Raw genomic sequence first — 9,463 nt, forward strand, 5'->3', positions numbered from 1 at the left:
GCTGGGTCCTGAGCCACAGCTACTCCCTTTCTCCCATGTAGCTCAAAGCCTGCTTCAAAGCTCAGGCCATCTGACTTCCTTCTGCCTTCTTCCTGCAGACTCTGGAAGTCCCCAGGCCAGGAGGCAGGGGGCTTGCACTGCTTCAGAGAGGTTGCAGTTGGTTCTGGCTGAGGGCCTTCGTCCCATTCACTCCCCTCAGGTACTGTTGTTTCCTTTCTCCTCTTCTTCCCCCTCGTCCCACTCCCAAGTCCCTGGAAGAAGGAGGAGGGGCATCGGCTGTCAGGAAGGTGGGGAGAAGTCACTTATTTTACTGAGCACCTACTATTTGCGGGGCACTTGCGGGGCCTCCCCTCTCTGTGGTACCTAAGAGTCCCAGCTCAGACAGCATAACGGTTCAGTGGGATGGAGAAAGAAAGGAGGTGGGTGCCCAGGGTGAGAAGTCGGGTGGAGAGGCTGGCCCATCCATCTGTCCGCTTCTCCTGAAGAACTGCGGCTGAACCAGCGGTACCCGGACGACATGTGGGGGAGGGAGGAAGCCCGGCCTGGAAGTGGCGGTGGCGGGTCCCCGGGCAAAGGAAGGGCTCAATTGTGCAAAGGCTTCCTGCCCTGCCAGCTCGCGGGTCCGCCACCGAGCAGCCGCCTTTCTGCGGCCAGCCTGGAGGCGGGGCGGGAAGGCGAAGGCAGCAAAGGGTTACGGGAATAGCTTTCCAATGACAAAGTCTGGAAGGGACCCATGCCTCCGCCCCTCTGCGGGTTAAACTGGCACAGCGCAGGGGGAGGAAAACCAGGGCGATCGGAGCAGATTCTCTCCTCCTGCCCGCCCCCCGGCCGCTGGGCACTCCCCTCCTGGGCCCGCCGTGGAGGCAGCCGGCGTGTGCCTGGGGCAACGGGTCACGAGGCTCCGCCCCGGCCGCCGGGCCCGGGGGGACGGCACTTTGTTCAGGATGCCGCCTCCCTCCTCATTGTGGGGCTGGGACCGGCGGCTGCCCTAGTGCAGGGCCTGAGCCGGAGTGCGCGGCTGACGCTAACCCTGGTGCGAGGGGCCAAGGCGGCCTGGGGAGCCCCGGGAAACTTTGTGCTCGCGAGAAGCGGACCCCGCACCCGCGCTGCCCCGGGGGATGCGCGATTCTGCACGGTGGCGGCGCGATCCCGGAGCCCCGGCGGGCAGACGCTCCGGTGAGTGGCCGGCGCGGGGCGGTAGCGCGGTCGCGGCGCTGGGGGTCTGCCGCTTCCCATTTTGCGGGGCTCGGCTGGCAGGTCCTGCGCGGTCGAGACCAAGCCCCGGAGTAGGGGAGGTTGGTGCCCGAGGGAGGCTGCGGGCTGGGCTCTGGAGAGGCGCTGGAATAAATAACAACCAAGATGCTCGCGGCTTCCCGCGAAGGTGTGTGCCCCTTCGATCCCTATGGGACTGACTGCGCGTTTGATTCTGGAGTTGACTCTCTGGGGGGCTGCCTAACTTCAGTCCTTCTGAGCCTCAGTTTCCTTGTTGTGAAATACCCACAATTTAAAGTGCGTTGAGATCTTATCATCAGGAGACACCAGGTGCTGCGTTCTTATACTCGCACCTACACGACAGGCACACACCCTATCCTCACCTCTGCCTTTCGTTGAAGCAAGAGTTAACTCCTCCCATCCCAGCAGGAGCCAGCGGAACAGCTGGGGCAGGTGACCTTGCGGGCCATTCCAGAAAACGTTCCCTGCACTCCAGGGATGCGCCGAGTAGCTCCCTCCCGCCAATCTCCCGGAGGCCGTCCTCTCTGGCGCCCTCCCGGTGCGTCTGGGAGGGGAGAAAGTGGTCCCAGAGGAGAGGGGAGGGAGGAGAATGCAGAAGTTGGGTGATCACGGGAAGCTCACCTGAGCGCTCCCGAGGCTTGGGCTCTGGTCCCTGCTAATCCTCAGAGCCGATAAAAGCTGGTCATAGGATAAAGAAGCAGCCAAGTCTGCAGCGGGCAGAGGGGAGGCAGGAACTGGAGAGGACACGGGTGGCGGGTGGCGGGGGCGGTGTGTAGGGGTGACGTCCACCCGGCAGAGAGGGTTCCTTGTCCCCCGGAGCCGAACACAGGAAAATCAGCTGGTGAGTCAATGGGACTTTGTTAGGATAGTCACAGGGCGCAGCTGGCGCCGGCTTAAGGGAAGAGCTGGATCCCCCCTTGATAACATGCTGTTTATCTGGCTTCCTGTTTCAGTGATTGGGATACCATTGGCTCGTTCAAATTCAATGCTGAGAAGCCTGTGGCCACGTTCGTTCACTGTGCAAAAGCAGAGGGCTTTCCTGGGTTTTCATTTGTGGGCTAGCTCTTGTTCCCCGTACATGAGGTCCCCTGCAACTCACTTGTAATGGGGCTGAAGACTTCATACAAAGAATGGCCTCCCCAGGAGGAGGATGGGACACTGCAGAGACCTTGGCTTACTTTAGGCCAGATATATGTATATGATTCCAGCTTGCTTATGACTTTAAAAAAAAAAAAATCCTTCTTTGACTTGGTTGGTGTGTCTTTGGGATTGACCTAAGAAGGGAGACAGAGGGAACAGCTCTGTGGATTTCGTCTTCTAAGATGAGCTTCCTAGTGATATGTGCTTTCACCACCGGTTTCTAGGGGAAATTTTCAATCATCAGCTTTTAGTTCTCTATCTGGCTGTGTTGCTAATCACCTGGATGATCAGAGGGCAAATAATTCCTCACGTCTCTGTCCTGGTTTTCACTTCTGTAAAGTGGAGCCAGGAAAAATTGCTACTGTTGGAAGAATGAAGAAAGTTTTTCAGATTTGGGCTCCAGCCCGTAGGGTCTATTTCCTGAACTTTTCAGGTGAAAGAGAACACCAGGTGAAAGAGAACACCATTTCCAGGTGAAAGAGAACAGCCCTTAATCTGAACTTCTTCAGCAGTTTATCTGATTTCCCTTGGGGCAGGTCTCACATTCCGCTTTGTGTTTTTTTTGTTTTTGTTGATTGTCAGTGTGCCATGCTTTGTATTTTAGATATTTGGGTGTTTGTGCACACACCTATCTTCTTGTGAGTACCTTCCAGCCAAACACCCTATCTGACCATCCACAACACTCAGCACACAGTAGGCACTTTATAGATGTTTGCCAAATTAATAAAATTGTGGAGAAAATCTAAGTAGCATTCAAAGGCCTCCCATCTCACTTAAGTGCCATTTATTCATTCTTTGGGAGTTGATTTGCTCCCCCAGACCCCCTCCACCTCTTTTTTCCTCAAAACACAGTCCCTAAAAATGTTGATTTGCGGCAGGGTGTGGTGGCTCAAGCCTGTAATCCCAGCACTTTGGGAGGCCGAGACGGGTGGATCATGAGGGCAGGAGATCAAGACCATCCTGGCTAACATGGTGAAACCCCGTCTCTACTAAAAAATGCAAAAGACTAGCCGGGCATGGTGGCGGACGCCTGTAGTCCCAGCTATTCCGGAGGCTGAGGCAGGAGAATGGTGTAAACCCGGGAGGCGGAGCTTGCAGTGAGCTGAGATCGGGCCACTGCACTCCAGCCTGGGCGACAGAGCGAGACTCCATCTCAAAAAAAAAAAAAAAAAAGTGTTGATTTGCCCACAGGTAAGTAGGCAAGCTTTGAATATTTGGGCTTTTTCTGGGATCTGGCTTCTTTGGTAAGCCTTGGACTGGGGAAACTGAAAACAAGAATGCTGTTTTGGCCAGGTGCAGTGGCCCATGCCTGTGAGACTGGCGGATCACCTGAGGTCAGGAGTTCGAGACCAGTCTGGACAACGTGGTGAAACCCTGTCTCTACTAAAAATATGAACATTAGCTGGGCGTGGTGGCGGGTACCTGTAATCCCAGTTACTTGTGAGGCCGAGACAGGAGAATTGCTTGAACCCGGGAGGCAGAGGTTGCAGTGAGCCGAGATCACGCCATTGCACTCCAGCCTGGGTGACAAGAGTTAAACTTTGTCACTCTTTGTGCTATTTTTCCTTTCTTGCCTAATCTGGTCCCCTCCTGAGTCCCTGTGAACCTCTGGTATCAACTCAGTTTGGGCCCAGTAGAAAGGAGTGGCCTAGAATAGAAAAGTCTCCTATCCATCTTTTATAATTTGTTGCTCTTTTTGCCTTCCTATTTCCAATCAGTGTCACTTCCCTCTTCTTTTAAAGTTCCTTTGAATTCTTATAAGGGTTTGGCCTTTAAGAAAAATCAGAATGTCAAAGTTGAAAGTATCTCTACTCCTCCCAACCCCTGCCCTTCTCCCCTTTACAGACAAGAATGAAGGCCCACTGAAGGGAAGGGATGGACTCAGATCTACACAGTTGGGGTACTGCAGAAGCCCTCCTAGAATGCAGGGCTTCTGGCTTTCAGTTTAGGGCTCATTCCCTTTCAACAAATCACTGGAAATTTTTATCTTCCTAGCGTTTCCATCTCAGCAGATGTTACTTAGCTGTTAGCAAGAGAGAGAGGAACAGAAACATAGCAAGGGTCAAGAGAGCTATCTCTGGGATGGAACCACCTATCAGCTTTTCAACATGGAGAGCTAAGAAATGTGGCAATACTTGGCAAACACTTCGTCTTTCTGGCCCCTAGTCGCACACAAAAAATAATAATTAAAAACACTTTTAGTTCCTTCTTCAACTTAAAAATACCCCTCCAACTAGTCTAGCGAAAAACACCCTCCACGGTAAACAGTTTCCTGGGCCTAATCTGTTCCCTCAACCTCCTGGGAAGGCTGACTCAGGCCTGATTTCCTCTGAGAGGCCTGCAATTTTGCTTCCCAGCTTCCTGTGACTCTTGAGACGTGAAGTGAGGCAGGATGGCTGAGACTCAGGCCACTCTGACCTGCCTGTGGATGTGGTTCAGGTTCTGACACATGTCCTGTGCAGTTCACACTACCATCCCCATCAGATCTATTTGCTCTACTTAATTTTAATATGAGATGCACTAATATGCATACAAAATTAAAGGCGCTGATGCATGTGCCTCTGCCAAGGACCGTTACTAACAAGATGATTCCACTTCAAAAGACTGCAAGACTGTTCTGATACCCAGTCCTCAGATGCTCTGAAAGCTTTCATAAATGGAATTGTTTCTTAATTTCCTTTTTGGCCTGTGCATTACTGGTGTGTAGAAACACAGCTGATTTTTGTATGTTGATCTTGTCCCTTGCAATTTTGCTGAATTTATTAGCTCTAGTAGCTTATTTGTTTTTGGATTCTTTGGGATTTTCTATACATAGGATCATGTCAGCTGTGAATAGAAATAGTTTTACATCTTCCTTTCCAATTTGAATGCCTTTTATTTATTTTTCTTGCCTAAGTGCTCTGGCTAGAACTTTCAGTGAAAGCAGGCATCCTTCCCTTGTTCTTGATCTTAGGGGGATTTCTGGATTTTAGCCTTTCACCAGTGAGTGTGATGTTAGCTGTGGGCTTTTCATAAATGTCTTCTGTGTTGACGAAATCATCTTCTATTTCTAGTTTTCTAAGCATTTTTTTTTCATCACAAATGGGTGTTGAATTTTGTGTCAGATGCTTTTTTTCTGTATCACTCGAGATAATCATGTGACTTGCTTTCTGTTTCCTTTATTGTATTAGTATGGGACATCACACTGATTGTTTTTCTTATGTCGAACCACTCTTTAATTCCTGGGATAAATCCCTCTGAAGGTTTTTTTTTTTTTTTTAATCTGCAAAGTTTCTTGTTTTTTTTTCTTTAAAAAGACGATAAAATTTGCCTAAGTGCTACCATTGTACATTAGGGTTGATTGACGTATTTAACTATACTTTTCATTATGATTAGTGTACTTTAAACATTTAAAAATTGTATTGTGGTAAATATGTACAACCTACAATTTACCATTTTAGCCACTTCTAAGTGTCATTAGTTCAGTGGCATTAAATGCATTTGCATTGTTGTATAACCATCACCAGCAGCCATCTCAGGAACTTTTTTACATTCCCAAACTTAAACTCTATACTCATGAAAGAGTAACTCTCCATTCCCCTTCCCCCCTCCCCAAGGCCCTGGCAACCACCATTTTACTTCCCATCTCTATGAATTTGTAAACATTTTTTAATAACAAGAAGTTAGGCATTAAAGGGTTAAAGGGCTTTATCTTCCTGTCTTCCAATTTCCCACCAACTCCCTCTAGCCGGAGGGGCCACACTGGCCCTGATGCAGAGATGAACTGATTCCTGGTCATCCTGAGACTCAGAGGGCACCACGCCCAGCCTCAGCGCAGGTTTCATTTCCTCTAGCTCAGGGGTTCTCCGTCTTGGTTTGCACATTAGCACCACCTGGGGAGCTTTTAAAAATGACCGATTCCTGGGCCCATCCCCAGAGATTCAGCTTCACTTGGTTTGGAATGTGGCTTCAGTGTCTGTCATTTTTAAAAGCTCCCTAGGTGATTCTGATGCACTGTGAGGGTTAGAACTACTCAATGGTTGAGCTGATTTATTCCCTGGAACCCTTGACTGGTCACAGCTTTCAATGATGCAATTCCCTCCCCATCTGGTCAGTAATACTGACCCACTTTACATCCCTTCCCTGATTTTAAAATCCATTCGTAAATAGAGTATATGCCAACTTCCGTAGAATTAAACTTTCAAAGTTGGAAAGAACCTTAAGTGTCATGTAGCTTTTTCTATTCCAGATACATCAAATCCCCCTAAAACATCCCCCTCAGAGGTCATCCAGCTTGGACACCTCTGTTGCTAGGGCATTCCCAGCAACACTATGTTGAAATCATCTTATTCCATATTTGGACAGCTCTTTCAGAGTTCCTCCTTAACGTTAATCTGTCATGGACATGACTTCCACTCATTGGTGAAAGATCCCAAAAGCTTAGCGGGCTTCACTAAAATGCATCCCTGAATAAAGTGGAGGATATTCAAAATAAGTCGTGCAGAATAAGTGTGATTGCCTACAAAGTGTCAGCCTTTCAATATTTGGGAAAAACTACCATGCATCTTTTCTTCTCTGGTCTCGGTAGCCCCACTTCCTTCAGATCTTCACTGGATGTGTCCCCAGGTTTTTTCAAGGAAGATTTATGTATGATGTAATAGCAGGATTGTGGACCATGACATAACCAAGACTTGAAGTCAAGGTTCAAACATTGGCTTTGCACCTGAAGTCCTTAGCGAGATGAGCATTAGGAAATATTGGCAATTGAAATTATATCCTCCACATGAGTGTCATTGCTACACTCTGTGTGACCTTAGGCAGGCCATGGAAGCTCTTAGAGACTCTGTTTCTTCCCCAGGAAAAATGGACTGAAAATCCCTTACTCCTGGGACAGTGTTTTCCAACTTGCCTCAGCTTTTAATGTTAACCTCTTCCCTCTTCTCCTCGCCACTCCACAACCCCACACCTGCAGCAGTGATTCCTATGATCTGGTTATTTCAAAAAATATAGTCAAAGAGTGACTGCATGAATCAAATGAGACCATGTCAGACCTGACTCAGTCTCTGGGATGCTCAATGTGTGTGCTTAATAAATGCCAGATTTAATCTTTTTTCTTTTCTTTCTTTCTTTTAATTTTTATTTTTATTTTATTTGAGACAGAGTCTCTCTCTCTGTCACCCAGGCATGCAGCTTTTTCTTTTCCAGTTACATGCTGGCCAGGCTGGTCTTGAACTCTTGGCCTCAAGTGATCCTCCTGCCTCTGCCACCCAAAGTGTTGAGGATTACAGGCATGAGCCACTACGCCCAGCCTCATCCTATTTCTTACTTACCTTCCTCATTATACGCATCACCCTTAAAATGCTAGTTTCTCTTGTTTGAAGGTGTGTCCGGAATGAGGTGCACCACTCCACTTACGAGCTTACTGGCACAGGTCAGCCATAGGCAGATCACCTATTTATTAGCAGATTTTCTTTTCAATTTGTAGATTGCCCCTGAAAACCTGAGAACTGGGCTGACTCAGAAGGGATAAATGAAGGCATAAAGGAATGAGAGTCTGACTGTATCTTTGCTATTTACTGTTTGTTGTGTAGTTATTTCATCTTGTTTTGGTGTTATCTAATTTTTTGGTAGACTTCAAGCATAGCATAGAATAGGTCCATAATAAATGACTGCAAGAGTCAGTTACCGGTGCCTTTTTCCCAGTTCATTGGTGCAGATAATTGAGTTGACTGGGAAGGAGTATCTGGGTTCTGGGTAATGCCAAGATACCAACTGCTCTCTTCCTGCTTTTCCTTTAACAAAGGAGAGACAGCTGATGAGACACACGGTTAGGGGGCCCCAGCCAGGACCCACAGGAAGCAGCTGCCTGCCTTGTCTCTCATCTGGGACCATTCTGTAAGGCCCTCTGGCTCTCCTTCCCCAGAGCTTCAGGAGGAGGGCTGGATTGCATGGCACAGTCTGCAGTATTGCGTGCTGCCTGTTGGACCCCAGCTTTTTGTGCTCTTCATCACCCTCTGGGTATAGTCCGCTTTACCAAGGAGATTTAGGAAGGTGTCAGCCACACTTACCCCGACCTCACTGGGTGAGACTGTGGAAGCTGCACCCTCAAGGCCCATGCCTAGTTCCCAGGGGGAGGGGAAAGGGCTACATGACAGTTAAGGTGCTTTCCTATGGTGCAAGCTCCCCCCCCACACAAGGTTTTATTTTGAAAACTGTCAAATAAGTAGAGAAGGTGAAACACTGACTAGTACGATGAATGTCTACATTCACTGATTGTTGACATTTTGCTAGATTGCTCTCTATATCAATCAATCTATATAATATTTTTCTGAGCCACTTAAAAGTCATTTGTTGCCAGGCCTGGTGGCTCACACCTATAATCCCAGAACTTTGGGATGCCAAAGTGGGTGGATCACGAGGTCAGGAGATCTAGACCATCCTGGTCCAAACCCCGATGGTGAAACCCCATCTCTACTAAAAATACAAAAATTAGCCGGGCATTGTGGTGGGTGCCTGTAATCCCAGCTAATCAGGAGGCTGAGGCAAGAGAATCACTTGAACCCGGGAGGCAGAGGTTGCAGTGAGCTGAGATGGCACCACTGCACTCCAGTCTGGGAGATACAGCGAAACTCTGTCTCCAAAAAAAAAAAAAAAAAAGGTAATTTGTTGACATCATGATACTTAATCCTTCAACACTTAAGCATGTTATTTCCAAAGAACAAGGACATTCTTTTTTTTTTTTTTTTTTTTGAGACGGAGTTTCGCTCTTGTTGCCCAAGCTGGAGTGCAATGGCGCGATCTCGGCTCACTGCAACTTCCATCTCCTGGGTTCAAGCGATTCTCCTGCTTAGCCTCCCAAGTAGCTGGGATTACAGGCATGTGCCACCATGCCCAGCTATTTTTTTGTAATTTTAGTAGAGACAGGGTTTCTCCATGTTGTTCAGGCTGGTCTCAAACTCCCGACCTCAGGTGATCCGCCCACCTCGGCCTCCCAAAGTGCTGAGATTACAGGTGTGAACCACCACGCCCGGCCAAACAAGGACATTCTTCTATGAAACTACAGTACCACAATCACGCCCATTAATACTGGATTTGACAGAACTGTTTCATA

The 9,463-nt window shown here is 48.4% G+C and overlaps 1 protein-coding gene across 12 annotated transcripts in view; it reads left to right on the top strand.

Annotated features, from left to right (window-relative positions):
- Positions 1–774: 774 nt before the first annotated feature.
- The window catches only part of NAV1 (neuron navigator 1), a 288,276-nt gene continuing 279,587 nt past the window's right edge, over positions 775–9,463 (top strand). For all 12 annotated transcript variants that reach the window (XM_017896463.1, XM_017896464.1, XM_017896466.1 and 9 more), the window contains exon 1: positions 775–1,176. The gene's annotated coding sequence lies outside the window, so the exon portion shown is untranslated. The remainder of the gene's footprint in view (positions 1,177–9,463) is intronic.

Source organism: Rhinopithecus bieti, unplaced genomic scaffold, assembly GCF_001698545.2.
Source record: "Rhinopithecus bieti isolate Rb0 unplaced genomic scaffold, ASM169854v2 scaffold_24392, whole genome shotgun sequence".
In the NCBI taxonomy this organism is placed as follows: Eukaryota; Metazoa; Chordata; class Mammalia; order Primates; family Cercopithecidae; genus Rhinopithecus; species Rhinopithecus bieti.